The sequence below is a fragment of the Eubalaena glacialis genome, chromosome 8, assembly GCF_028564815.1.
Source record: "Eubalaena glacialis isolate mEubGla1 chromosome 8, mEubGla1.1.hap2.+ XY, whole genome shotgun sequence".
In the NCBI taxonomy this organism is placed as follows: Eukaryota; Metazoa; Chordata; class Mammalia; order Artiodactyla; family Balaenidae; genus Eubalaena; species Eubalaena glacialis.
Genome location: NC_083723.1, coordinates 44,701,913 through 44,728,794, shown reverse-complemented (window position 1 = coordinate 44,728,794; position 26,882 = coordinate 44,701,913).

Genomic DNA, 26,882 nt, shown 5'->3' with positions numbered 1-26,882 from the left:
CTGAATGTCACCCTTCTGTGGGGATGAGATTCTGTGCTTTTCCTCTGTTGATGCCCACTGACTGAAAATCATTAGAGGATCATGTCTAGAAAGCATTCTTTATTTAATTTCTTAAAGAAGAAAACATAGAAAACATTTCTATCCACTTTCAAATTGAGGATCAAGGGGAATGACATCAGTGAAAATGTCAGAGTACGGAGCTCTGGCTTGTGTCCATCACCAGAAACACTGACATACGTGGTACAACCTGTCAAAATGATCTTATCAACACATGTAAGTTTTCTTTTCTTTTCACGCTGTAGATTTATCTTTCATTGAAACTTTACTTACTACAGGATGTGGAGAATAAACAAGGAAGTAGAAACTGTATTTCCTGATGAGAGAATCACTAAGTCATATTAGCTGTTCTGAGCTCTGTCTTACTCACCATGACTCTAATTAAAACAAAGAAACAAAACATTTTTTTTTGTAAGTCAGTTCTGAGATTTCCTCGTTAAAGACAAGGTAACAGATACAGACTTAGATCTACCAGAATTGAGCAAACTTTTGATTGTACCTGTGTTGAATATATGAGCATGACCTGCTACAAATCTTCATTGTACTTATTGCCACAACGGACAAATTCCCTTTTTCCACTCCTGATATGTTGCATGTAAGGAATGCATAGGTCACTAATCCCAGCTGGTCACAGGTAAACTCTGCCACATGGATTACTGCATGTTTTCCTGCTGGAAGACCACACATTCTCGAGTATCATGCCTGCAGAGTATCTGGGCTCTTCTTTTTCCTGGATAAAGTTTAGATAATCACCTAATTTTATGAGAAATATATAAATTGGAACTGCATATTCTTCAGGTTTTTATTTATCCATTCTCTTTCAAGTCGTAAGTGCAAATATTAAAGTGATTTCCAAGAGGGTGGTAAATAAGACAGCTACACTTATGCTCCAAAATTAGCAATAAATCATAATACAATTGTAAATGCATTAATGTGTGATTAATATGTAGGTACTTATGTAAATGCAAGTTTAGTAATGCTTTGTGGAGAGCTTCAGAATCTAGGTATTAAAAGAAGAAGGAGTTCTTGAAACTCTCAGGGAATTATAGAGATGTCTTTGTGTCTATAAATATCATTCTGAAATAATGCATATTCTCAGAAATAAACTAGGCATATTATTGTAGGAAAAAACTTCATGAAATGAAAGAGCATGTGAGATGGCCCTACAAGAAAAAGAATATTCTCAGAGAATAATGAACAGTGTGGAGTTCAGCAGAAGGGTTATACAGATTCAGAGAGTAAAACTTTGTAGAGCCTAATTGTGAGTTCTTCATATTTCATCTTTGGAGACATGGTAGTCATTGGAAATATGATGTTATAAGATGACGTTAACATACTTAAATACTTTCATTTAGAAATGACCACTTAGAACCAGAATAAATGAAAGAGAACACAAAATTATGTTTTTGTTGATTTTTAAAGACCTCGGGTGAGTGCTGATAATTTAAAAATACATGATGTCTTTCACTGCAAAGTAAAGGAGCTGTCACAGTGGAGGATTACTGGACTGAATGTCAATATTATGACATAGTATGAGTGTGTTTCGTGTTTGGTAACTGCAATCATTGTTGCTTTTGTTGTGTTCATCCATTTACAATGCTTGGTGTCAGTTGATTTATCTCTTGTAAAAATAAAATACAGTCTGTGTGTGTGAAAAAAAACATACATGATGTCTTGACTAAAGCTGTATGGAATTTGAGATCTGGAAAAAAGCATTTCTTTTCTGTAATTCTAGGATGCTAATTGGACATTTTTGCAAGAACGAGATTTCAGGATGCAAATCTCGTGTCTCTAAGGTGGGAAGTCAGTTCACGTTGGAACATTCTATTAAACTTGTGTGAGTGAAGAAATATTTCTTTGGAAGGAAGAGGTCGGTCACGAATCCCTTTTTAATAAAGTTAGTGGCTTATAGTATACTGAATGAGCAAAATGGCTATTTCTGAACTTTAGAAAAAAATAATACAGTTTTTCTGCATTTATAATATGAAGCTGATGTAAAATATCAAAAATTCTTTATTTTGAAAAACAATGTAATCAATTTGACATAACTCATATATATTGAACCTGTGGTACACACACACAATAAAACTTACATTCAGAAAATTTTTTGCACTTAAGAAATATTTTCAAGTGTAGTTGATTTACAATGTTTTGGGTTTTTAAAATACGTGTTTATTAGGGTATAATTGCTTTATAACATTGTATTAGTTTCTGCTTTTACAACAAAGTGAATCAGCTGTATGTATACATATATTCCCCATATCCCCCCCTCTTGAGCCTCCCTCCCACACTCCCTATCCCACCCATCTGGGGGACATAAAGCACCGAGCTGATCTCCCTGTTCTATGAGCCAGCTTACCACTAGCTATTTTACATTGAGTAGTGTATATATGTCAGTGCTACTCTCTCACTACGTCCCTGTCTCCCCTTCCCCCCTGTGTCCTTAAGTCCGTTTTCTACATCTGTGTCTTTATTCCTGCCCTGTCACTAGGTTCGTCAGTACCATTTTTCTAGATTCCATATATATGTGTTAGCGTACGGTATTTGATTTCCTCTTTCTGACTTACTTCACTCTGTATGACAGACTCTAGGTCCAACCACCTCATTACAAATAACTCAATTTTGTTCCTTTTTATGGCTGAGTAATTGTCCATTGTATAGATGTGCCACGTCTTCTTTATATATTCATCTGTCGATGGACATTTAGGTTGCTTCTATGTCCTGGTTATTGTAAATAGTGCTACAGTGAACATTGTGGTATACGTATCTTTTCGAATTATGGTTTTCTCCGGGTATATGCCCAGTAGTGGGATTGCTGGGTCATATGGTAGTTCTATTTTTAGCTTTTAAGGAATCTCCATACTGTTCTCCATAGTGGCTGTATCAGTTTGCATTCCCACCAACAGTTCAGGAGGGTTCCCTTTTCTCCACACCCTCTGCAGCCTTTATACATTGTTGTATTAATTTCTGCTGTGCAGCAAAGTGATTCAGTTTTATATATATATAGATATATAGATATATATCTATATCTATCTCTCTCTATATATATATCTATATATATTCTTTTCCATTATGGTTTATCAGAGGATATTGAATATAGTTTCCTGTGCTATACAGTAGGTCTTTGTGGGTTGTCCATCCTATGTAGAATAGTTTGCTTCTGTTATTCCAAAACTCCCAATCTTTCCTTCACTCTCTCCTTGGCAACCACAACTCTGTTTTCTATATCTGTGTGTGTGTTTCTGTTTCGCTGACATGTTCATTTGTGTCCTGTTTTCGATTCCACATATAAGTGATATTATATGGTATTTGTCTTTCTCTCTCTGACTTACTTCACTTAGTAGCATTATCTCTAGGTCCATCCATGTTGCTGCAAATGGCATTATTTCATTCTTTTTTATGTCTGAGTAATATCTATTGTATACGTATACCACACCTTCTTTATACATTCATTTTTCAATGAACATTTAGGTTGTTTCCATGTCTTGGCTATTATAAATAGTGCTGCTATGAACATAGGGTTTCATGTATCTTTTTGAATTATAGTTTTGTCTAGATATATGTCCACAAGTGGGATTGCTAGATCATATGGCAACTCTCTTTATAGTTTTTTTGAGGAACCTCCATACTGTTTTCCATAGTGGCTGCACCAACTTACATGGCCACTGACATTGTAGAAGGGTTCCCTTTTCTCCATACCCCCTCCAGCATTTGTTAATTGTAGATTTTTTTAATGAAGGCCATTCTGATCAGTGTGAAGTGATACCTCATTGTAATTTGGATTTGCGTTTCTCTAATAATTAGTGATGATGAGCATCTTCTCATGTGCCTATTGGCTATCTGTATGTCTTCTTTGGAGAAATGTTTATTTAGGTCTTCTACCCATTTTTCCATTGAGTTATTTGTTATTTTGTTATTGAGTTGTATGAGCTGTTTGTATAGTTTGGAAATTAAGCCCTTGTCTGTCTCATCATTTGCTAATATTTTCTCCCAGTCCATAGGTTGTATTTTCATTTTGATTATTGTTTCCTTTGCTGTGCAAAAGCTTATAAGTTTGATTAGTTCCTATTTCTTTTTTGCTTCTACAGTAAGTCCCCTACATATGAACAAGTTCTGTTCCAAGAGTGCGTTTGTAAGTCCAATTTGTTTGTAAGTCCAGCAAAGTTCGCCTAGGTACCCAACTTACACAGTCGGCTATATGGTATTGTACCGTAATAGGTTTATAATACTTTTCACGCAAACAATACATAAAAAACAAGCACAAAAACAAAGAAAACATTTTTAATCTTACAGTACAGTAACTTGAAAAGTACAGTAATACAGTACAACAGCTGGGTTACTCGGGCTGGCATCGAGGGAATAGGCGAGAAGAGTTACTGATTGGAGGAGGGAGAGGAGGTGGGAGATGGTAGAGGTGAAGGATTATCAGCAGTAGGAGACAGAGGGCAAGCTGCAATTTCACTCATACCTGACGTTGATGGCAAAGGTTCTGGTTCCTTGCTGGATTTAATTCTATCTACCCTCTTGAAAGAGTGATCCATTGATGTCTGGGTAGTAGCTCTTTTTTTCTCATCATAGATGACAAGGTAGCACTGGATTGCATTCTGAATGGCTGCTGCCACCTTTGGGTCCCATTCTAGGTTCGGGTCCTATGCCTCAAAAGCTAACAGTGCTTCCTCAAATAACGAAGATTCCCTTGCCATTTTCTGTGTCGTGAATCTCTTCAGTTCTTCAGTTACTTCTTCTTCCTCCTGTCCCTCTTCATCCTTCCTCTGGGCCTCCAATTCCGTCAGTAAGCTCCTCATGTTGCACAGCAAGGAGTTCAATGAAATCGTCCTCTTGCAGATCTAGCTCCAGCTTCTCGCTGAGGGTCACTACGTTGCTGAACACCTCTTTGGACTTCTGATCTACCTTCTCAAATCCACAAAACTCATGAACAAACTGTGGGCAAAGGTTCTTCCAAACCCCATTCATGGTGACCACCATACCCTCACACCATGCAAAGTCAATGTTTTTTATGGTCTTGTAGATGTTATAGTCCTCCCAAAGTTGTCCCTAGGTTGTTCCTGATTTGTCACCTACCTTTACTGCCTGACAAAAAGTGTGACATAAATAATATTTCTTGAAAGTCGCTCTAACTCCCTGGTCCATAGGTTGGATGAGCAATGTAGTATTCGGTGACAGATGCAGTACTTTGACGTTGGGATGAAAGTCATCCATGAATGGGGGGTGGCCCAGAGCATAGTCGAGCAGCAATAGAATGTTTTGCTGGAACGTCCTTCTCCAAGCAATATTTCTCTACATCTGGGATAAAGTGGTGGCAAAACCAGTCCTGGAACGTGGCCTCTGTAATCCAGGATTTGGGGTTACGCTTCCACACAACAGGAAGAGAGCCCTTGGCTATGTTTTTAAGGGTTCTTGGGTTCTGTGAATGATAAACTAAGAGAAGTTTCAGCTTCAATTCACCGGAAGCATTGCCACCAAACAACAGTTAGCCTATCCTTTGCTGCTTTACAGCCCGGCATCAACTTTTCCTCCTTACTGATGTAACTTTGGTCTGGCATCCTCTTCCAGTACAGTTCTGTCTCATCCACATTAAAAACCTGGTTGGGTAAATACACACCATCATCAATAATTTCTCCAAGTGTTTCTGGAAGTTCCTGGACAGCTACCCTATCTGCACTTGCTGTCTCTCCACTTACTTTTACATTGTGAAGGTTGGCTCTAGCCTTGAACCAATGAAACCAGCCATGGCTGGCATTAAAAGATGTGCCCTCTGATTCTTTGCCGTGTTTCTTCTTCAAGTCTTTATAAAGGCTTTTAGCTTTCTCTTGAATCAGCGTTAAGTTGAGCAGGACTCAGCGCTGATGTTGATCCTGCATCCGCACACTGAGAAGTTTCTCCATCTCCTCCATCACTTTTCCATGCTTCTTCGATATTTTGTCAACATCATCGGCACAGCAGACTTCACATGTTCCATGATCTTGTCCTTGTTCTTTAGATTCGTGCCAATGATTGAATGATTCATGTTATAAGAATGAGTGATGTCTAACATCTCTTTGCCTCGCTCCACTCTCTCAATTACTTTCACTTTTGTTTCCATCATTATCGCTTGGCGCTTCTTAACAGTACCAGCTACATTACCTCTGCTTTTACGGTTGCTTCCAGATATCTTGGGCTTGAAATAAAGGTAATGTACTACTGTACTCTATACAGTACTGTAAAGTACACAAAAGCACAACCACATATAGAGGAAGCACGCACGTGACAATGTATGCCAGACACGTGAACTAACTTACATGATTGGACATTCGAATGGACGTTTGCATCTTTGAAAGTTTGCAACTTGAAGGTTCGTATGTAGGTGAATTACTGTATTTGTACTGCCTAAGGAGAACTACCTAGGAAAACTTGGTATGACTTATGTCAGAGAATGTTTTGCTTATGTTCTCTTCTAGGAGTTATAAGGTGTCCTATCTTATATTTAAGCATATAAACCGTTTTGAGTTTATTTTTGTGTATGGTGTGAGGTTATGTTCTGACTTCACTGATTTGCATACGGCTCTCCAACTTTCAAAACACCACTTGCTGAAGAGACTATCTTTTCCCCATTGTATATTCTTGCCTCCTTTGTCGAAGGTTAATTGACCATAGGTGTGTGGGTTTATTTCTTAGCTCTCTATTTCATTCCATTAATCCATGTATCTCTTTCTGTGCCAATACCATGCGGCTTTGATTACTGTAGCTTTCTAGTATTGTCTGAAGTTTAGGAGGGTTATGCCTCCTGCTTTGTTCTTTTTCCTAGGGATTGTGTTGACAGTTCTGACTTTTTATGGTTCCAGATACATTTTAGGATTATTTGTTCTAGTTCTGGGGAAAATATCATGGGTAATTTGATAGGGATCACATTAAATCTGTAGATTGCTTTGGGTAGTATAGCTATTTTAACAGTATTAATTCTTCCCATCCAAGAACGTGGGATGTCTTTCCATTTCTTTGAATCATCTTCAGTTTCCTTTACTAATGTTTTGTAGTTCTCAGCATATAAGTCTTTCACCTCCTTGGCGAGGTTTATTCCTAAGCATTTTATTTTTTTGATGCCATTTAAAAAAGGATTGCTTGTTTACATTTCCTTTCTGATATTTCATTGTTAGTGTCAAGAAATGCAACCAGGGACTTCCCTGGTGGCTCCGTGGTTGAGAATCCACCTGCCAATACAGGGGACACGGGTATGAGCCCTGATGCAGGAAGATCTCACATGCCGTGGAGCAACTAAACCTGTGTGCCACAACTACTTAGCCTGCACTCTAGAACCAGTGAGCCACAACTACTGAGCCCATGTGCCACAACTACTTAAGCCTGCGTGCCTAGAGCCCGTGCTCCACAACAAGAAAAGACACTGCAATGAGAAGCCTGTGCACCACAAGAAAGACTAGTCCCCACTGGCCACAACTAGAGAAAGCCCGTGCACAGCAATGAAGACCCAATGCAGCCAAAATAAATTTAAAAAAAAAGAAAGAAAAACCAAGAAATGCAACCAATTTATGTATGTAAATCTTGTATCCTGCTACTTTGCTGAATTTGTTTATCAGCTCTAGTAGTGTTTGCGTGGAATTTTTAGGGTTTCCTTTATATATATTATCATGTCATCACATATAATGACAACTTTACCTCTTCCCTTCTAATTTGGTTAGATTTTATTTCTTTTTCTTGTCTGATTGTTGTGGCCAGGACTTCCAATACTATGTTGAAGAGAAGAGGTGAGAGGGGGCATCCTTGTCTTGTTCCAGATTTTAGCGGGAAGGCTTTCAGCTTATGAACATTGAGTATTATATTGGCTGTGGGTTTGTCATAAATAGCTTTTATTATGTTGAGATATGTTTCCTCTATACCCACTTTGGTAAGTGTTTTTATCATGAATGGATGTTGAAGTTTTTCAAATGCTTTTTCACCATCTATTGAGATGATCGATTGTTTTGTGTTTTTCCTTTGTTGATGGGGTGTATCATGTTGATTGATTTGCATATGTTGAAACAACTTTGTGACACTGGGGTGAATCAAATTTGGTCATGGTGTATGATCCTCTTATGTGTTGTCGGATTCGGTTTTCTAATATTCAGTTGAGAATTTTTGCATCTATATTTATCAAAGATATTGGCCTGCAGTTTTCTTTTTTGGTAGTGTCTTTCTCTGTGGTTTTTTTTTTAAAGTCTTTATTGAATTTGTTCCAATATTGCTTCTGTTTTATGTTTTGGTTTTTTGTTTGTGAGGCATGTGGGATCTTAGCTCCAAAACCAGGGATCAAACCCGCACCCCCTGCACTGGAAGGCGAAATCTTAAATGCTGGACCACGAGAAAAGTCCCAATCTGTTTTATTTTGTTTTTTTTAAGGCAAATTTCTTTCTTTATTTATTTTTGGGTGCATTGGGCATTCGTTGCTGTGCTTGGGCTCTCTCTAGTTGTGGCGAGCGGGGGCTACTCTTCGTTGTGGTTTGCAGGCTGTTCATTGTGGTGGCTTCTTTTGTTGCAGATCATGGGCTCTAGGTGTGTGGGCTTCAGGAGTTGTGGTTATCAGGCTCAGTAGTTGTGGCTCGTGGGCTGTAGAGCGCAGGCTCAGTAGTTGTGACACACAGGCTTATTTGCTCCGTGGCATGTGGGATCTTTCCAGACCAGGTCTCGAACCTATGTCCCCTGCATTGGCAGACTGATTCTTAACCACTGTGCCACCAGGGAAGTCCCTCCCCCATCTGTTTTTGATATCAGCGTGATAGTGGCTTCATAGAATGTCTTTGGAAGTATTCCTTACTCTTCAATCTTTTCGAAGAGTTTGAAAAGAATCAGTGTAAGTTCTGCTTTGTATATTTGGTAGAATTTGCCTGTGAAACCATCTGATCCTGGACTTCTGTTGGTAGGGAGTTTTTTAAAATTACAGATTCTATTTTTAAAAAAAATTTATTTATTTATTTATTTAGTTTTTGTCTGTGTTGGGTCTTCGTTCTGTGCGAGGGCTTTCTCTAGTTGCAGCGGGCGGGGGCCACTCTTCATCGTGGTGCATGGGCCTCTCACTATCGCGACCTCTCTTGTTGCGGAGTACGGGCTCCAGACGCGCAGGCTCAGTAGTTGTGGCTCACGGGACCAGTTGCTCCGCGGCATGTGGGATCTTCCCCGACCAGGGCTCGAACCCATGTCCCCTGCATTGGCAGGCAGATTCTCAACCACTGCGCCACCAGGGAAGCCCTCTATTTTGCTTTTAGTGATCAGTATGTTCAAGTTATCTATTTCTCCTTGATTCAGTTTTATTCGGCTGTAAAAAAACAAAATATATTTTTAGGTTATGTTAGCACCTAAATACTTACCATGTATTAGACCACAAAAGAGCGAAGAAAAAAATATTAAAATATTTTTTCAAATACAAAAAGTATTGAAATGTTTTTAAGAAATTGGTATAATAATGCTAATTACAATAATGACAAATTGTTCTGAACTTAAAGACATCTTATATCTAAGATGCATATTACATGCTTATTGTTTTATTGTTTTTAAATACATGGAATGTTTTCTCCTTTCTAATGTAATTCTTTTAGTTTACCTGTATATTGTGAAAAAAATTTAGTTGCACATAATATAAAAAATTACACTTTAATAGGAGATATTAATCCATTTACATTTACTATAGTACTGAAAATACTTACGTTTAGAGTTCCATGTCATTGAGTGCTCTTTTTTATTTATTTATTTTTAAAAAAGATTTAATTTGGGGGGGGGGGCATAAATTATTTATTTATTTTTAACATCTTTATTGGACTATAATTGCTTTACAATGGTGTGTTAGTCTCTGCTTTATAACAAAGTGAAGCAGCTATACATATCCATATATCCCCATATCTCCTCCCTGTTGCATCTCCCTCCCGCCCTCCTTATCCCACCCCTCTAAGTGGTCACAAAGCACTGAGTTGATCTCCCTGTGCTATGCAGCTGTTTCCTACTAGCTAGCTATTTTACATTTGGTAGTATATATAAGTCCATGCCACTCTCTCACTTCGTCCCAGCTTACCCTTCCCCCTCCCCGTGTCCTCAAGTCCATTCTCTATGTATGCATCTTTATTCCTGTCCTGTCCCTAGGTTCTTCCCAACCATTTTTTTTCTTTTTTTTTTAGATTCCACATATATGTGTTAGCATACAGTATTTGTTTTTCTCTTTCTGACTTACTTCACTCTGTATGACAGACCCTAGGTCCATCCATCTCACTACAAATAACTCAATTTCATTTCTTTTTATGGCTGAGTAATATTCCATTTCATATTGAAGGTGTGCAACATATTTTTTACCCATTCATCAGTTGATGGACACTTAGGTTGCTTCCATGTCCTGGCTATTGCAAATAGAGCTGCAATGAACATTGTGGAACATGACTCTTTTTGAATTATGGTTTTCTCCAGGTTTATGCCCAGTAGTGGGATTGCTGTGTCATATGGTAGTTCTATTTTTAGTTTTTAAAGGAACCTCCATACTGTTCTCGATAGTGGCTGTATCAATTTACACTCCCACCAACGGTGCAAGAGGGTTCCTTTTTTTCCACACCTCTGCAGCATTTATTGTTTGTAGATTTTTTTGATGATGGCCATTCTTACCTGTGTGTGGTGATACCTCATTGTAATTTCGATTTGCATTTCTCTAATGATCAGTGATGTTGAGCATTCTTTCATGTGTTTGTTGGCAATCTGTATATCTTCTTTGGAGAAATGTCTATTTAGGTCTTCTGCCCATTTATGGATTGGGTTGTTTGTTTTTTTTGATATTGAGCTGCATGGGCTGCTTGTAAAGTTTGGAGATTAATCCTTTGTCAGTTGCTTCATTGGCAACTATTTTCTCCCATTCTGAGGGTTGCCTTTTCATCTTGTTTACGTTTTCCTTTGCTGTGCAAAAGCTTTTAAGTCTCCTTAGGTCTCATTTGTTTATTTTTTTTTAATTTCCATTTCTCTAGGAGGTGGGTCAAAAAGGATCTTGCTGTGATTGATGTCATAGAGTGTTCTGCCTATGTTTTCCTCTAAGAGTTTGATAGTGTCTGGCCTTACATTTAGGTCTTTAATCCATTTTGAGTTTATTTTTGTGTATGGTGTTAGGGAGTCTTCTAATTTCCTTCTTTTACCTTTAGCTGTCCAGTTTTCCCAGCACCACTTATTGAAGAGGCTGTGATTTCTCCATTGTATATTCTTGCCTCCTTTATCAAAGATAAGGTGACCATATGTGTATGGGTTTATGTCTGGGCTTTGTCTCCTGTTCCATTGATCTATATTTCTGTTTTTGTGCCAGTACCATACTGTCTTGACTACTGTAGCTTTGTAGTATTGTCTGAAGTCAGGGAGCCTGATTCCTCCAGCTCTGTTTTTCTTCTCAAGATTGCTTTGGCTGTTCGGGGTCTTTTGTGTTTCCATACAAATTGTGAAATTTTTTTGTTCTAGTTCTCTGAAAAATTCCATTGGTAGTTTGATAGGGATTGCATTGAATCTGTAGATTGCTTTGGGTAGTAGAGTCATTTTCACAATGTTGATTCTTCCAATCCAAGAACATGGTATATCTCTGTATCTGTTTGTGTCATGTTTGATTTCTTTCATCAGTGTCTTATAGTTTGTTGAGTAAACGTCTTTTGTCTCCTTAGGTAGGTTTATTCCTAGGTATTTTATTCTATTTGTTGCAGTGGTAAATGGGAGTGTTTCCTTAATTTCTCTTTCAGATTTTTCATCTTTAGTGTATAGGAATGAAAGAGATATCTGTACATTAATTTTGTATCCTGCAAACTTACCAGATTCATTGATTAACTCTAGTAGGTTTCTGGTAACATCTTTAGGATTCTCTATGTATAGTATCATGTCATCTGCAAACAGTGAGAGCTTAACTTCTTTTCCGATTTGGATTCCTTTTATTTCTTTTTCTTCTCTGATTGCCGTAGCTAAAAATTCCAAAAGTGTGTGGAATAATAGTGGTGAGAGTGGGCAACCTTGTCTTGTTCCTGATCTTGGTGGAAATGGTTTCACTTTTTCACCATTGAGAACGATGCTGGCTGTGGGGTTGTCATATATGGCCTTTATTATGTTGAGGAAAGTTCCCTCTATGCCTACTTTCTGGAGGGTTTTTATGATAAATGGGTGTTTAATATCGTCAAAAGCATTTTCTGCATGTATTGAGATGACCATACGGTTTTTATCCTTCCTTTTTTTAATATGGTGTATCACATTGATTTACATGTATTGAAGAATCCTTGCATCCCTGGGATAAACCCCACTTGATCATGGTGTATGATCCTTTTAAGGCGCTGTTGGATTCTGTTTGCTAGTATTGTGCAGTGGATTTTTGCAGCTATGTTCATCAGTGATATTGGCCTGTAGTTTTCTCTCTTTGTGACATCTTTGTCTGGTTTTGGTGTCAGGGAGATGGTGGTCTCATAGAATAAGTTTGGGAGAGTTCCTCCCTCTGCTATATTTTGGAAGAGTTTGAGAAGGATAGGTGTTAACTCTTCTCTAAATGTTTGATAGAATTTACCTGTGAGGCCATCTGGTCCTGGGCTTTTGTTTGTTGGAAGATTTTTAATCACAGTCTCAAGTTCAGCGATTGGGATTGGTTTGTTTGTAGTTTCTATTTCTTCCTGGTTCAGTCTTGGAAGGTTTTGCTTTTCTAAGAATTTGTCCATTTCTTCCAGGTTGTCCATTTTATTGGCATATAGTTGCTTGCAGTAATCTCTCATGATCCTTTGTATTTCTGCAGTGTTTGTTGTTATTTCTCCTTTTTCACTTGTAATTCTATTGATTTGAGTCGTCTCCCTTTTTTTCTTGATGAGTCTGGCTTATGGTTTATCAATTTTGTTTATCATCTCAAAGAACCAGCTTTTAGTTTTTTTGATCTTTGCTGTTGTTTCCTTCATTTCTTTTTCATTTATTTCTGATCTGATCTTTATGATTTCTTTCCTCTGCTGACTTTGGGTTTTTTTTTTTCTTTCTTTCTCTAATTGCTTTAGGTGTAAGGTTAACTTGTTTATTTGAGATGTTTCTTGTTTCTTGAGGTAGGATTGTATTGCTATAAACTTCCCTCTTAGAACTGCTTTTGCTGCATCCCATAGGTTTTGGGTCTTCATGTTTTCATTGTCATTTGTTTCTAGGTATTTTTTAATTTCCTCTTTGATTTCTTCAGTGATGTCTTGGTTATTAAGTAGTGTATTGTTTAGCGTCCATGTGTTTGTATTTTTTTAATGATTTTTTCCTGTAATTGATATCTTGTCTGATAGCGTTGTGATTGGAAAAGATACTTGATACGATTTCAATTTTCTTAAATTTACCAAGGCTTGATTTGTGACCCAAGATATGATCTATCCTGGAGAATGTTCCATGAGCACTTGAGAATAAGTGCATTCTGTTGTTTTTGGATGGAATGTCCTATAAATATCAATTAAGTCCATCTTGTTTAATGTATCATTTAAAGCTTGTGTTTCCTTATTTATTTTCATTTTGGATGATCTGTTCATTGGTGAAAGAGGGGTGCTAAAGTCCCCTACTATGATTGTGTTAATGTCGATTTCCCCTTTTATGGCTGTTAACATTTGCCTTATGTATTGAGGTGCTCATATGTTGGGTGCATAAATATGTACAATTGTTATATCTTCTTCTTGGATTGATCCCTTGATCATTATGTAGTGTCCTTCTTTGTCTCCTGTAATAGTCTTTATTTTAAAGTCTTTTTTGTCTGATATGAGAATTGCTACTCTAGCTTTCTTTTGATTTCCATTTGCATGGAATATCTTATTCCATCCCCTCACTTTCCGTCTGTATGTGTCCCTAGGTCAGAAATGGGTCTCTTGTAGACCACATATATACCGGTCGTGTTTTCGGATCCATTCAGCCATTCTATGTCTTTTGGTTGGAGCATTTAATCCATTTACATTTAAGGTAATTATTGATATGTATGTTCTTATTACCATTTTCTTAATTGTTTTGGGTTTGTTATTGTAAGTCTTTTCCTTCTCTTGTGTTTCCTGCCTAGAGAAGTTCCTTTAGCATTTGTTGTAAAGCGGGTTTGGTGGTGCTGAATTCTGTTAGCTTTTGCTTGTCTGTAAAGGTTTTAATTTCTCTGTCGAATCTGAACGAGATCCTTGGTGGGTCGAGTAATCTTGGTTGCAGCTTTTCCCCTTTCATCACTTTAAATATGTCCTGCCAGTCCCTTCTGGCTTGCAGAGTTTCTGCTGAAAGATCAGCTGTTAACCTTATGGGGATTCCCTTGTATGTTATTTGTTGTTTTTCCCTTGTTGCTTTTAATATTTTTTCTTTGTATTTAATTTTTGATAGTTTGATTAGTATATGTTTTGGCATGTTTCTCCTTGGGTTTATCTTGTATGGGACTCTCTGCGCTTCCTGGACTTGATTAATGATTTCCTTTCCCATATTAGGGAAGTTTTCAACTATAATCTCTTTAAATATTTTCTCAGTGTCTTTCTTTTTCTCTTCTACTTCTGGGACCTCTATATTCGAATGTTGGTGCGTTTAATGTTGTCCCAGAGGTGTCTCAGATTGTCCTCAATTCTTTTCATTCTTTTCTCTTTATTCTGCTCTGCAGTAGTTATTTCCACTATTTTATCTTCCTGGTCATTTATCCATTCTTCTGCCTCAGTTATTCTGCTATTGTTTCCTTGTAGAGAATTTTTAATTACATTTATTGTGTTGTTCATCATTGTTTGTTTGCTCTTTAGTTCTTCTAGGTACTTGCTAAACGTTTCTTGTCTATTCTCCATTCCAGTTCCAGGATTTGGGATCATTTTTATTATCATTACTCTGAATTCTTTTTCAGGTAGACTGCCTATTTCCTCTACATTTGTTTGGTCTGGTGGGTTTTTACCTTGCTCCTTCATCTGCTGTGTGTTTCTGTGTCTTCTCATTTGGCTTTGGGGACTGTGTTTGGGGTCTCCTTTTCGGAGGCTGCAGATTCGTAGTTCCCGTTGTTTTTGGTGTCTGCCTCCAGTGGCTAAGGTTGGTTCAGTGGGTTGTGTAGGCTTTCTGGCAGAGGGGACTGGTGCCTGTGTTCTGGTGGGTGTGTCTGGATCTTGTCTTTCTGGTGGACAGGTCCACATCTGGTGGTGTGTTTTGGGATGTCTGTGATCTTATTATGATTTTAGGCAACCTATCTGCTAATGGGTGGGCCTGCATTCCTGTCTTGCTAGTTGTTTGGCATGGGATGTCCAGCACTGGATCTTGCTGGTCTCTGAGTAGAGCTGGGTCTTAGCGTTGAGACGGATATCTCTGGGAGAGCTTTTGCCGTTTGATATTACAAGGTGCCGGAGGTCTCTGGTAGACCAATGTCCTGAACTCGGCTCTCCCACCTCAGAGGCACAGGCTTGACACCCGGCTGGAGCACCAAGACCCTGTCAGACACACAGCTGGGGGTGAGAGCAAGAGGTAGCTTTAGTACATCTCAAAGACCACCAATGAGATTCACTGACCATTTTCTCTCCAGAAGTGAAGAAAACAAAATTCAGATTTCTGCTAGTCAGCCACTTTGGTAGCCAGCTTCCAAGATGGCCCTAATTATCCCCTAATTGTCTCCCAGTCTTCATGTACCTGTGTGGCTCCTCGCACTTGAAAAGGGTTGACTGTTTAACTAATAAGAAATTGCAGAAATGAGAAAGTGCAGCTTCCAAAGTTATAAAAGACATTGCTGCTTCTGCTTTGGTTTCTACTAGATCACTCATCCTGGGGTAAGCCAGCTGCCATGTCATGAGGACACTCAAGCAGCCGTAAGGAGAGATCCATGTGGCAAGGAACTGAGGCCTCTTACCTACAGCCACGTGAGTGAGTCATCTCAGAAGTCAAAAGATTTAATTTTTTTTATTTTTGGTTGCATTGGGTCTTCGTTGCTGCACAGGGTTTCTCTAGTTGTGTCAAGCAGGGGTTACTCATCGTTGTGGTGCACGGGCTTCCCCTTGCGGTGGTTTCTCTTGTTGTGGAGTATGGGCTCTAGGTGCATGGGCTTCAGTAGTTGTGTCATGCAGGCTCAATAGTTGTTGCTTGCAGGCTCTAGAGCACAGGCTCAGTAGTTGTGGCACATGGGCTTAGTTGCTCTGTGGCATGTGGGATCTTCCCAGACCAGGGATTGAACCCCTGTTCCCTGCATTGGCAGGCAAATTCTTACCCACTGTGCCACCAGGGAAGTCCAGTGTGTTCTTTTTTAAACCTAGTCTGTTTTCATTATTTTCTATCTTAACGATTCTGTATTAAAGAAAAAAAATAATACTCATTTCTACCTCTCCTCTTTGAGGATTATGTATGAAGAAGTATGTCTCATTTATTAACCTCAAATTTTCACCTTACTTTTAAGAAGTAATCACAATGTCAAGTATTTAATACCTTTCACTTCCACCTTGAAAAGCATGGATATTAAAGTGCTAATATAATTACCTTCCCTAGTCTATCAGTTTTACTTTTTGTTATGTATAAAAAACAACTAAAACATGCATGGTCTGTAAGGAAATGACAAATTTCAGAAAATTCAGCATCTGAATACACTCTATACATAGCTTCTAGATAAAGACACAGAAAATTGTCGGATACTCAGAGGCCCCCTGGTCCCATTCTAGTGACTCCCCTTAAGGTTTAATATTGTCCTGGTATCTAACAAAAAGATAACTTTACCTGTATTTTGTATTTTATATAAATGTTATGGCACAGTAAAATCACTTTTGGATTGAGCTTTTTTATTTTATGTTGTTTGTGAATATGCCTATATGGTTGCCTGTTGTTGTGATCATGCATTGCCACTGTTGCATAGGATTCCATAGTGTAAATATTTAACTATTAATTAATTTATTCCAATGTGTATTACAATATGAGTGATTTTCAGTTTGTGTCTATTGAGAACAGCACTGGTATATAAATTCTAGAACTTGAGCTTTGGTGGTGTGTGTATAAATTATTGTTCAGTATACATGTAGTAGTAAAATTTTCGAGTCGTAGCTTTCTTGTGTTTATCTTTTTAGATATTTCTAAATATTTTCAAAACATTTGTATGATTTTTCATCCTCAGCAGCAGTGAATGAGATTCAAGGATTATACACATTCTTGTCAAACTTGATAATATCTGTCATTTTCATTTGAACTTTCTGGTTGGTGAGTGATAATTCCAGGTATCACGTTTTTGCATTTAATTGACTACTAAGAAGCCAAGCATCTTTTGATATGTTTACTTAACATTCTGTACTCTCTTTTTTGAAATATCTTTTGGTATATTTTCCCCATTTGCTATTCCATTACCTTCTTATTGAAGACTTCTTTTTTTTTTTTAACATCTGAAGATTTCTTATTTAGGAGTTTTTAATATATGCTTGATATGAGTTCTTCTCTCTTTCTGTCTCTCCTTCTCTTTCTTTAGATGAGTGTCAGTTTTTAATGTTAATAACATCTAATTTGTTATTTTCCTCTTTATTTATTTATTTAGTCTTATTTCTATTTATTTATGTAGTCTTCTTATCTGTAGCAGAACACATTATTTATTCTAAACCACAAATATGTTTTCATTTCTTCAATAAATGTAATTATTAAGCTTTAAATTTAAGTTAACCTTCTAAACTAAATATGTTGTATCATAGTGAGTATTAATTTTTCTATGACAGCTGAAAGGTTACATTTATTCAGAAAATGTTGTATTCAGCTTTCTTTTCATTTGCTCCTACTTCTCATTGATTCACAGTGGTAAACATCACTTCATCCTTGGATCTGACTTTTCTCTGATTTCTCATGGTCATTCTCACTAATTCATCTTGCCTCCTGAAATCTTTAGCAATCCCATTATTCCACAGAAGCAAAAACCTTCCTTGGGCCTTTTTCCTCAGAAGATTGATTATTCCCACATTTTAAATGGGAGATTGCAATAAGTTAGGAGAAAATGCCACAAGGGTCTCTCATTTTTTTTTCACATCTTGTATCAGCCTCTGCTTGCACTCTGTTCAAAGATTTTTGTACAACACATTGATGGAAGATGCCAGTTGTTTCTCTCCTTGGGGAAAAGACAGATTAATTACCTGACAAATAAAATAAAGAGAGTGTCTTGCTCTGTTCAAATGTTGGACAGGATTGCTTGCATCCTAATTTAAATGTTTCAGGTGACTGAAGCTTAAGATTCCTAATCTTTAATCCATACTTGCACCATGCACAGCACCCAACAGGAGTGCTTTACATAACCCCATGAGACAGTTGTGTGCAAGTGGAACAGATAAAAATATAAAACTATTGCTGTCTTTTTGTGTCATAAAAATGATTTTTTGTCTCATTTAAAATATTTTTTTCTAAAATCCAAAAACGTGGCAGGCTAAAATATTGTTATTTCAAATATGGTAAAATCGAAGACCCTTCAAATTTCTTTCCAGTTTTGTTGATGATGGAATGCCGTCAGAGATATGACTTCATTAAACACAATAGGTAAGATTCCTTCATAGGCCTGATTGGGGAATATGAAAATAATCCCCAGAAAAATCTGGACATTTTGTAGTTCTCAAATATTGGTTAAGATAGTAGAAAGGGCCCTTCATTGTCCTATATGTTAATGCAGATCAATTGTGAGAGGTGGGGATAAAACAAGCAGCCTAAATATCCTTTATGTTTGTTGTACTACTAGTAGAAAGAGGAAGGGTCAACATGTCACCATGGTTGATATAGCAAATAAGCTGCTTGAAACTACACAGAAATGTACCTGCTTGTATTTTCTGTGCAGTTACCCTCTCTTTTGGTGTGCCCTGATACCTCCCTCAACTTATGTACCAACTCCAGCAGCATTAAGCAGAAATCCAAAGAAATCTATTCTTTGGAATTATGAGGAAGGGAAGAGTCAAAAATTTTATAGCATGCTCTATACAAGGATACACGTCACCATCCTTATCTATGTCATGCCATGCATGGAGGATCAGTAGGTTCAGGGGCTTCTGGAAGCACCAAGTTCTGTGGGGATAATCACAGCTGCATTCATGGGCAGTAAAAGAGAAGGGCCTTATCTTGGTCACTTTCTCAATGCTAGTAGCTACAAAAAGAAGAGGACAGCAGACATCTTAGGGAGAAGAGCCAACATTAAATGAAATGTCCTAATTACTCTAGGCAACCTCTCATGATAACCTCCCATAGCTCCTCAAATCCCTACATACTTGCACAAGGGATAGTGTAATATTACTGGAGTGTCTGACTGCAGATTAACGTTATTTTTGTTGAAAAAAATAAAAATAGGTTCAAGTGATAGGGTTTGAAAAGGGTTCACAGTGCGAGGGAAACAGTTGTAACAATGTGGACAGAACCCTTTGGATGGATTCATCATGTTTTTGTTTTTTTTTTTGCTGCTTCAGAATCTGTAGTAGAGATTGGTGTGATCCATGATGGATTCCCGCTTCTTATATGTTTTAGATGGAATACCCCATTAGGAAGAAGTGCACGTAAGGAAGATTAGTGAGTCAAACTCCTCTGCCCTCTGTCAACAGTGGGTGCAAAGGCATTTAGACCAAGTGCTTTCATCCTTCGATGTGCAAAGTTTTCATTATATGAATGATGTTTTGTTTGTTTGCAGGTCAGGAGCCTTGGTCTCAATATCCCTGTTTAAAAAGTGTTATCATGTGTCTGCCAGAAAGAATTGCTGATGATACTGGAAAAAATTGAGAGTTATCCTTAACAGTTAAGGGTTTTGTAGCAACATGGATGGACCTAGAGATTGTTATACTGAGTGAAGAAAGTCAGACACAGAAAGACAGATATCATATGATATTGCTTATATGAAAAATCTAAAAAAGAAATAAAAGGTACAAATGAACTTATTTACACAACAGAAATAGAGTCATGGATATAGAAAACAAACTTATGGTTACCAGGGGATAAGTGGGGAAGGGATAAATTGGGAGATTGTGACTGACATATACACACTACTATATATAAAATAGATAAGTATTGATAAAGACCTGCTTTATAGCACAGGGAACTCTATTCAGTGGTCTGTACTGGCGTATATGGAAAAAGAATCTTAAAATAAAACAAGGGTTTTGGGATTATATAATAAATGTAAATGTGCAAACCTTTAACATGAAAGAAAAAATCAGTTAACTCTGTTGTCCCTGTTATGGTGTAAATATTTTGTACCTCTAATTTTAAAATTTTGAAACCCAGCTCCCATATTGGTGGTATTAGGAGGTGGGGCTTTTGGGAGGTGATTAGGTCATGAGGCCAGAGACCTCAAACATGGGATTAGTGACCTAATAAATGTAGCACACAGAAGATCTTATGCCCATTCCATGATTTCATTGCCGAGCGAGAAGACCCACATTATGAACCAGAAATTGGTCCCTCGCCAGACACTAAGTCAGCTGGCAACTTGTTCTATTTTTTAAAAAAATTAATTAGATAATTAATTAATTTTTTGGCTGTGTTGGGTCTTTGTTGCAGTGTGCAGGCTTCTCATTGGGTGTCTTCTCTTGTTGCAGAGCATGGGCTCTAGGCGTGCGGGTTTCAGTAGTTGTGGCTCACGGCCTCAGTAGTTGTGGCCTGTGGGCTCTAGAGCACAGGTTCAGTATTTGTGGTGCACAGGCTTAGTTGTTCCATGGCATGTGGGATCTTCCCAGACCAGGGCTCGAACCCTTGTCCCCTTTATTGGTAGGCAGATTCTTAACCACTGCACCACCAGGGAAGCCCCTGGTAACTTGTTCTTGAACTTTTCAGCCTCAGCAATTATGAGAAAACAAAAATATTCTGTTGTTTATAAAATACCAAGTCTCTCGTATTTTGTTTTAGCAGTCAAAGAGCTGGCTGAGGAGAAATATCTGTGAGCTTGAAGACATATCAAGAGAAACCTTTAAATCTCAAAAGAAAAGAGAAAATGAGCAGGAAAGAAATCAACAGAACAGAGTAATCAATAATTGTGGAACAATGAAAAATGCTGTGACCTATACATAACGGGTATAGCAGGAGGAGAATAAAGATAACAAAGAACAGAAAAATATTTTTACAAAATGACTGAGAATCTCCCCAAATGAATGTCTGTCACTAAATCCACAACATCCAAACTTAGAGGAACATATGAATAGTAAAGAAAACTGACCAATATCTCTCAGGAACATCAATGCAAAAATCCTCAACAAAATATTACCAAATTGAATCCAACAATATTTTGAGAGAATTTTATATCATGAATGAGAGGGAATAATCCCAGGTATGCAAGGCTGGTTCAACATTCTAAAATCAAATAATTATATCCATCATATCAACACCCTAAAGACAATCATTAGCATATCAATAGATTCATAAGACCTTTGAAAAAATCTAACACCCATTCTTCATAAAAACTCTCAGTTAAAGAAATAGACTGGAGCTTTCTCAAGTTGATAACAAAGATGTACAGGAAACTTTTATCTTACATCATGATTAATGGTCAAAAACATGAAGGTTTTCCACTAAGTTCAGGTAAAAGCAAGGATGTCCCCTTTCATGACTCCTTTTCCATATTTTACTGCAAGTCCTTGCTAATGCAATAAGGCACGAAAATAAATAAAACAAATACAGATTGGGTAGAAAAAAATGAAAGCAACCTAAATAAAATGTGGACCAATATACTTTATGGACACCTCGCCAAAGAAAATAGACATATGCATATAAGTATACAGAAGAATAATCCAGATTACATGCTGCCATGAAAAAGCAAATTAAAAATACAATTACATACCACTATGTAACACTTAGAATGGCTAAAATGTGAACAATGACGAGAACAAATTCTGTAGGAGATGTGGAACAATAGGAAATGTCATTTGTTATTGGTGGAAATGAAAAATAATACAGCTACTTTGGTAGTCTGATTGACACTTGCTATAATATTGAACATTCCCTTACTGTACAATCTGGCAAGTGTTTTCATGGATATTTACTGAAAGTAGTTTAAAACATACTTCCAGATGAAAACCTGCATATGGATATTTATAGCACCTAATTCAATATTGCCAAAATGTGAATGAAACTAAGGTGTCCTCCAATAGGTGAATGAAATGATATAGTATTAATATATTCTGGGAATGGGATAATATTGAGCACTAAAAAAGTAAGCTATCAAGCCATAAAAATAGATGGGAATTCTTTTTTTTCTTTTGAAATATAGCTGATTTTCTTTACTTTGTAATTTAAATTTTATTGGAGTATAGTTGATTTACAATGTTGTGTTCATTTCAGCTGCACAGCAAGTGATTCAGTTACACATATGCATATATTCATTCTTTTTCAGATTCTTTTCTGATAAAGGTATTCCCAGAATATTGAGTAGAGTTCCCTGTGCTATACAGTAGGTCCTTGTTGCTTATCTATGTTATATATAGTAGTATTCGTATGTTTACCCCAAGTTCCTGATTTATCCCTACCCCCCACCTTTCCCCTTTGGTAACCATAAGTTTGTTTTCCAAGTCTGTGAGTCTGCCTCTGTTTTGTAAGTTAGTTCATTTGTATCAATTTTTAGCTTCCACCTAGAAGTGATATCATACAATATTTGTCTGACTTACTTCACTTAGTACAATCATCTCTAGGTCCATCCATGTTACTGCAATTGGCATTATTTTCTTCTATTTTATGGCTGAGTCATATTCCATTATATATATATGTATCACATATTCTTTACCTATATTCATGTTGATGGACATTTTGGTTGCTTCCATGTCTTCGCTATTGTAAAGAGTGTTGCAGTGAACATTGGGGAAGATGTGTCTTTTCGATTTATGCTTTCCTCCAGATATGCGCACAGGAGTGAACTTGCTGGATCATCTGGTAGCTCTATTTTATTTTATTTTATTTCATTTCATTTCAATTCCAATTTTTTTGGAGTATACTTGATTTACAATGTTGTGTTACTTTCTGCTGCACAGCAGAGTGAAGCAGTTATACATATATCCAATCCTTTTTGGATTCCTTTCCCATACAGGTCATCACAGAGTATTGAGTAGAGTTCCCTGTGCTATACAGTAAGCCCTTATTTGTTATCTCTTTTACATATAGTAGTGTGTATATGTCAATCCCAATTTCCAATTTATCCCTCCCGCCTCCCCTTACTCTGGTAACCTCCATTCTGTGCTCCATAGTGCCTTTTACCAATTGACATTGCCACCGATAGCATAGTATTGGTGGTGCAGTGGTTAAGAATCTGCCTGCCAGTTCAGGGAACACAGGTTCGAGCCCTGGCCCGGGGAGATCTCACATGCCACAGAGCAAGTAAGCCTGTGCACCATAACTACTGAGTCTGTGATCTAGAGCCCACGAGCCACAACTACTGAAGCCTGTGTACCTAGAGCCTGTGCTCCACAGCAAGAGAAGCCACCGCAAAGAGAAGGCTTCGTACCACAATGATGAATAGCCCCCGCTTGCTGTAGCTAGAGAAAAGCCACGTGCAGCAATGAACACCCAACGCAGATTAAAAATAATAATAATAAGTAGTAGGTTTCTCTTTTTCTCACACCATCTGAAGCATTTCGTGTTTGTAGACATTGTGATGATGGCTATTCTGAGTGGTTCCAGGTGATACTTCTTTGTACATCTGATTTGCATTTGTCTAACACAAAGCAATGGTGAGCATCTTCATATGTGCTTTTTTTTTTTTTGAACAGTGTGAGTAAAATTTACCCCTTGAAAAAGGGTTATTGAAAGGTTGCCTTGTTTTGAAGTCTATTTCGATTACCTACCCCAAGACATTTTTTGAGGGCTGTTGTCATTTACAGCTCCCCAGGCATTGTGAATATGAAGTGCCTATAAGGTCTAGTTTTTAGAGTTGTTGTTATGGGAAACAGAAGGCGGCAGGATTTCTACCGTCCCTGTCTGGTTACTGACACAACCTTAGATGTAGGGCAAGTCCTGTTCCTGTGTTTTAAATTAGAGTGGAATGTGCCTGACCAAACATGTAAGGGCTTCTGTCCCATTCCTTCTTCCCCCTTACCCTTCATCCCCCGAACAAATACAAACCCCTGCAAAATCACCTGTTGAGGGTGCTGTCTTGCAGAGTGGGATGACCCTAATGAAGAAGTCTGGAGGTCGGAACCCAAACACCAGGATATGTTGAGAGCAGGTGATTTTCCAAATGTCATCCGGCCCAGAGAGTCCAGCATCCTTTGGGTGTCAGAGGGTTGGTTTAGTAGTATGAGGGCACACTTAGATCTGGAGATTGTGATCCCATGCAGAGGGGACCAGGTATTACAGGTTCAAGGGGGGCGAATTAGCTGGCATATTCTCCCGAGGACCTCAGGCCCACAACTGTCCAGCCTTGGGACCAAATTGGGTCTGTGTCCAGGGATGTGACACTAGCACGTTCACTGCGACTAAACAAATTTAGTGATCATTTTTCTTTTCTGTAATTTAATTTTCAGTTTATAATGGAGTATATAGTTGATTTACCATTTTGTGTTCGTTTTTGATATACACCAACATGATTCATTTATACAGAGATGACTATATATTCTTTTTAGAATTATTTTCCCATTGAGGTTACTAAAGGGTGTTGAGAAGAGTTCCAAGTGCTCTACAGCAGGTCCACGCTGATTACAAGTTTTCTCTCTGTAATTATGTATATACTAACTCCAACCTCATGATTTATGCCTCCAACACACCTTTCCAGTTTGGTAACCATAAGTTTGTGTTCTAAGTCTGGGACTCTGTTTCTGTGTTGTAGGATAGTACCTTTGTATCAATTTTTAGATTCCACCAATAAGTAATATCATATGATAGTTATCATTGTCTGATTTATAACACTTAGTATGAATGTATAAAGGTCCTTCCAAGTGGCTGCAAATGGCCTTATTTCATTCATTTCATGGCTGAGTAATATTCCCTGGTACATATGCACCATAATTTCTTTATCCAGTTTTCCTTCCAAGGACTTTTAGGTAGCTTCCAAGTAGAAGCTCTTGTAAACAGGGCTGCATAAAGGTTGGAGTGCCTGGGTTCTGTCAGTGTATGTTTTTTCCAAGATACAGGCCCAGGAGTGGAAGCGCCATATGCTATGAAGCTCTGTTTTTTAGAATTTTAAGGAATCACCATCCACTTCTCCAGAGTGGCTGTTAGCAATTTACATTCCCACCATCAGCTTGTCAGGGTTCCCTTTTCTCCACGGCCTGTCCTGCATTTCAGGTTTTAAACTTTGTGAGGTTGGCCATTCTGACTGGTGCGAAGTGATACCTCTTTGTAGTACTGATTTGCATTGCCTGCCTGTTTTGTGGGCCAAAAAGTGAGTAAGGCTTTTTCCTGAATATATTAAGGAATAACGCATATGGCCTTTTTGGCCAACTGCATCTTTGGCGATGTTCAGCAGCTTTGCATGTGCTTTAATGGCGAGTGCAAACTACCTCTTGAAATACCTTTCTTGCAATTCTGCCTTGCTTACAAGTCCTTTAGGAATACTGGGCTGAAAAAATGACTCCATTAGAGGTGTCAATTAGAACCCTGCATGTCTGTGAATTGCAGTGCCCCTGAGCACCGGTTTTCACCTTGTTGTTTAGGGAAGCAGCCACAAAGGGGCAGGATTTCTACAGACCCATTCCGGTTACTGGGGCACCTGAAGGATAGGGAAATTCTTCTTCCAGATTGGGAAACTAGAGTGGCATATGCCTGTCCAAACATCTAGGGCTTGTGTCTCATTCCATCCCCCCATTCCCCTTCTTCACCTGGAAAATTCCAAGCTGTGCAAAACTGGCTGTTGAGTGTGCTGCCTTCCCAAAGTGGGGAGACTCTAAGGAAAGGAGTTGGAGGGGGGACCAGAATACCAGGAGACGTGGAGATGAGGTGACTTTTCCAAACTCTTCCCAATCAGATGGTGTACCATCCTCTGGATGTTCCATGCATGTTTTAGCTGTAGGAAGGGTCCCCTGCACCTGGAGATATGGAACCCATGGAATGGGGGCCAGGCAGTATTACTCTAAAAGGGCTGCATTTGCTGTCGCATGCTCACCAAACCTCTCAGACCGAAGAGTGTAGAGCCTTAGGTCCCATCCAGCTGTATGTCTAGATGTGGTCAGTCCAGGTTGCATCACAGCCACTGAACAAATTTTGTAAGAATTTCTCTCTCTCACTGTCTTTTTTTTTGTTCTTGTTATTTAATTGTATAATGGGGTATAGCTGATTTTCAATACTGTGTTTCTTGCTGCTCTACATTTATTCAGTTGACTCACTTAAAGAGAGACATCAATAAATTCTTTTACAGATTCTTACCAGTCTTATATATCCTTTTCCATTGAGAAAAGTGTGCTGAGCCCAGCACTTTGAGCTATACAGTAGGTCCTGTCGATCACTTATTTTGTTTATGGAACAGTATCTGTGCTAATTTCAACCTCCTGGTTTTTGCATCACTCCACCACACCTTTCTCCTTTACCAGACATAACTTTGTTTTTTAAATGTGTGACACTGTTTCTGTTTTGTAATTCAGTTTATGTGTTGCGATTTTTACAATCCCTCTATAAGTGATATGTTATAAGTTTCTTTTTCTGTGTGACTTACTTCACTTAGAGTCATCGTCCCTAAATCCACTCATCATGCTGCTACTAGCCTTATGACACTGATTTCATGGCTGAGTGATATTCCATTGTGCATAAGTACCACAACTTCTTTATCCATTTTTCTCTTTCCTGGGATATTTAAGGTGTACCGAAGTGGAGGCTCTTGGAAACAGAGGAGCCCTAAACTTTGGGGTGCCTGTGTCTTGTTGATTTTTAGGTTTCCCGATTTCTACGCCCATGAGTGGAAGTGCCCTATGCTCTCTAAGCTGTGTTTATTACATGTTTCAGGACGCAGCGTACACTTGTGCAGA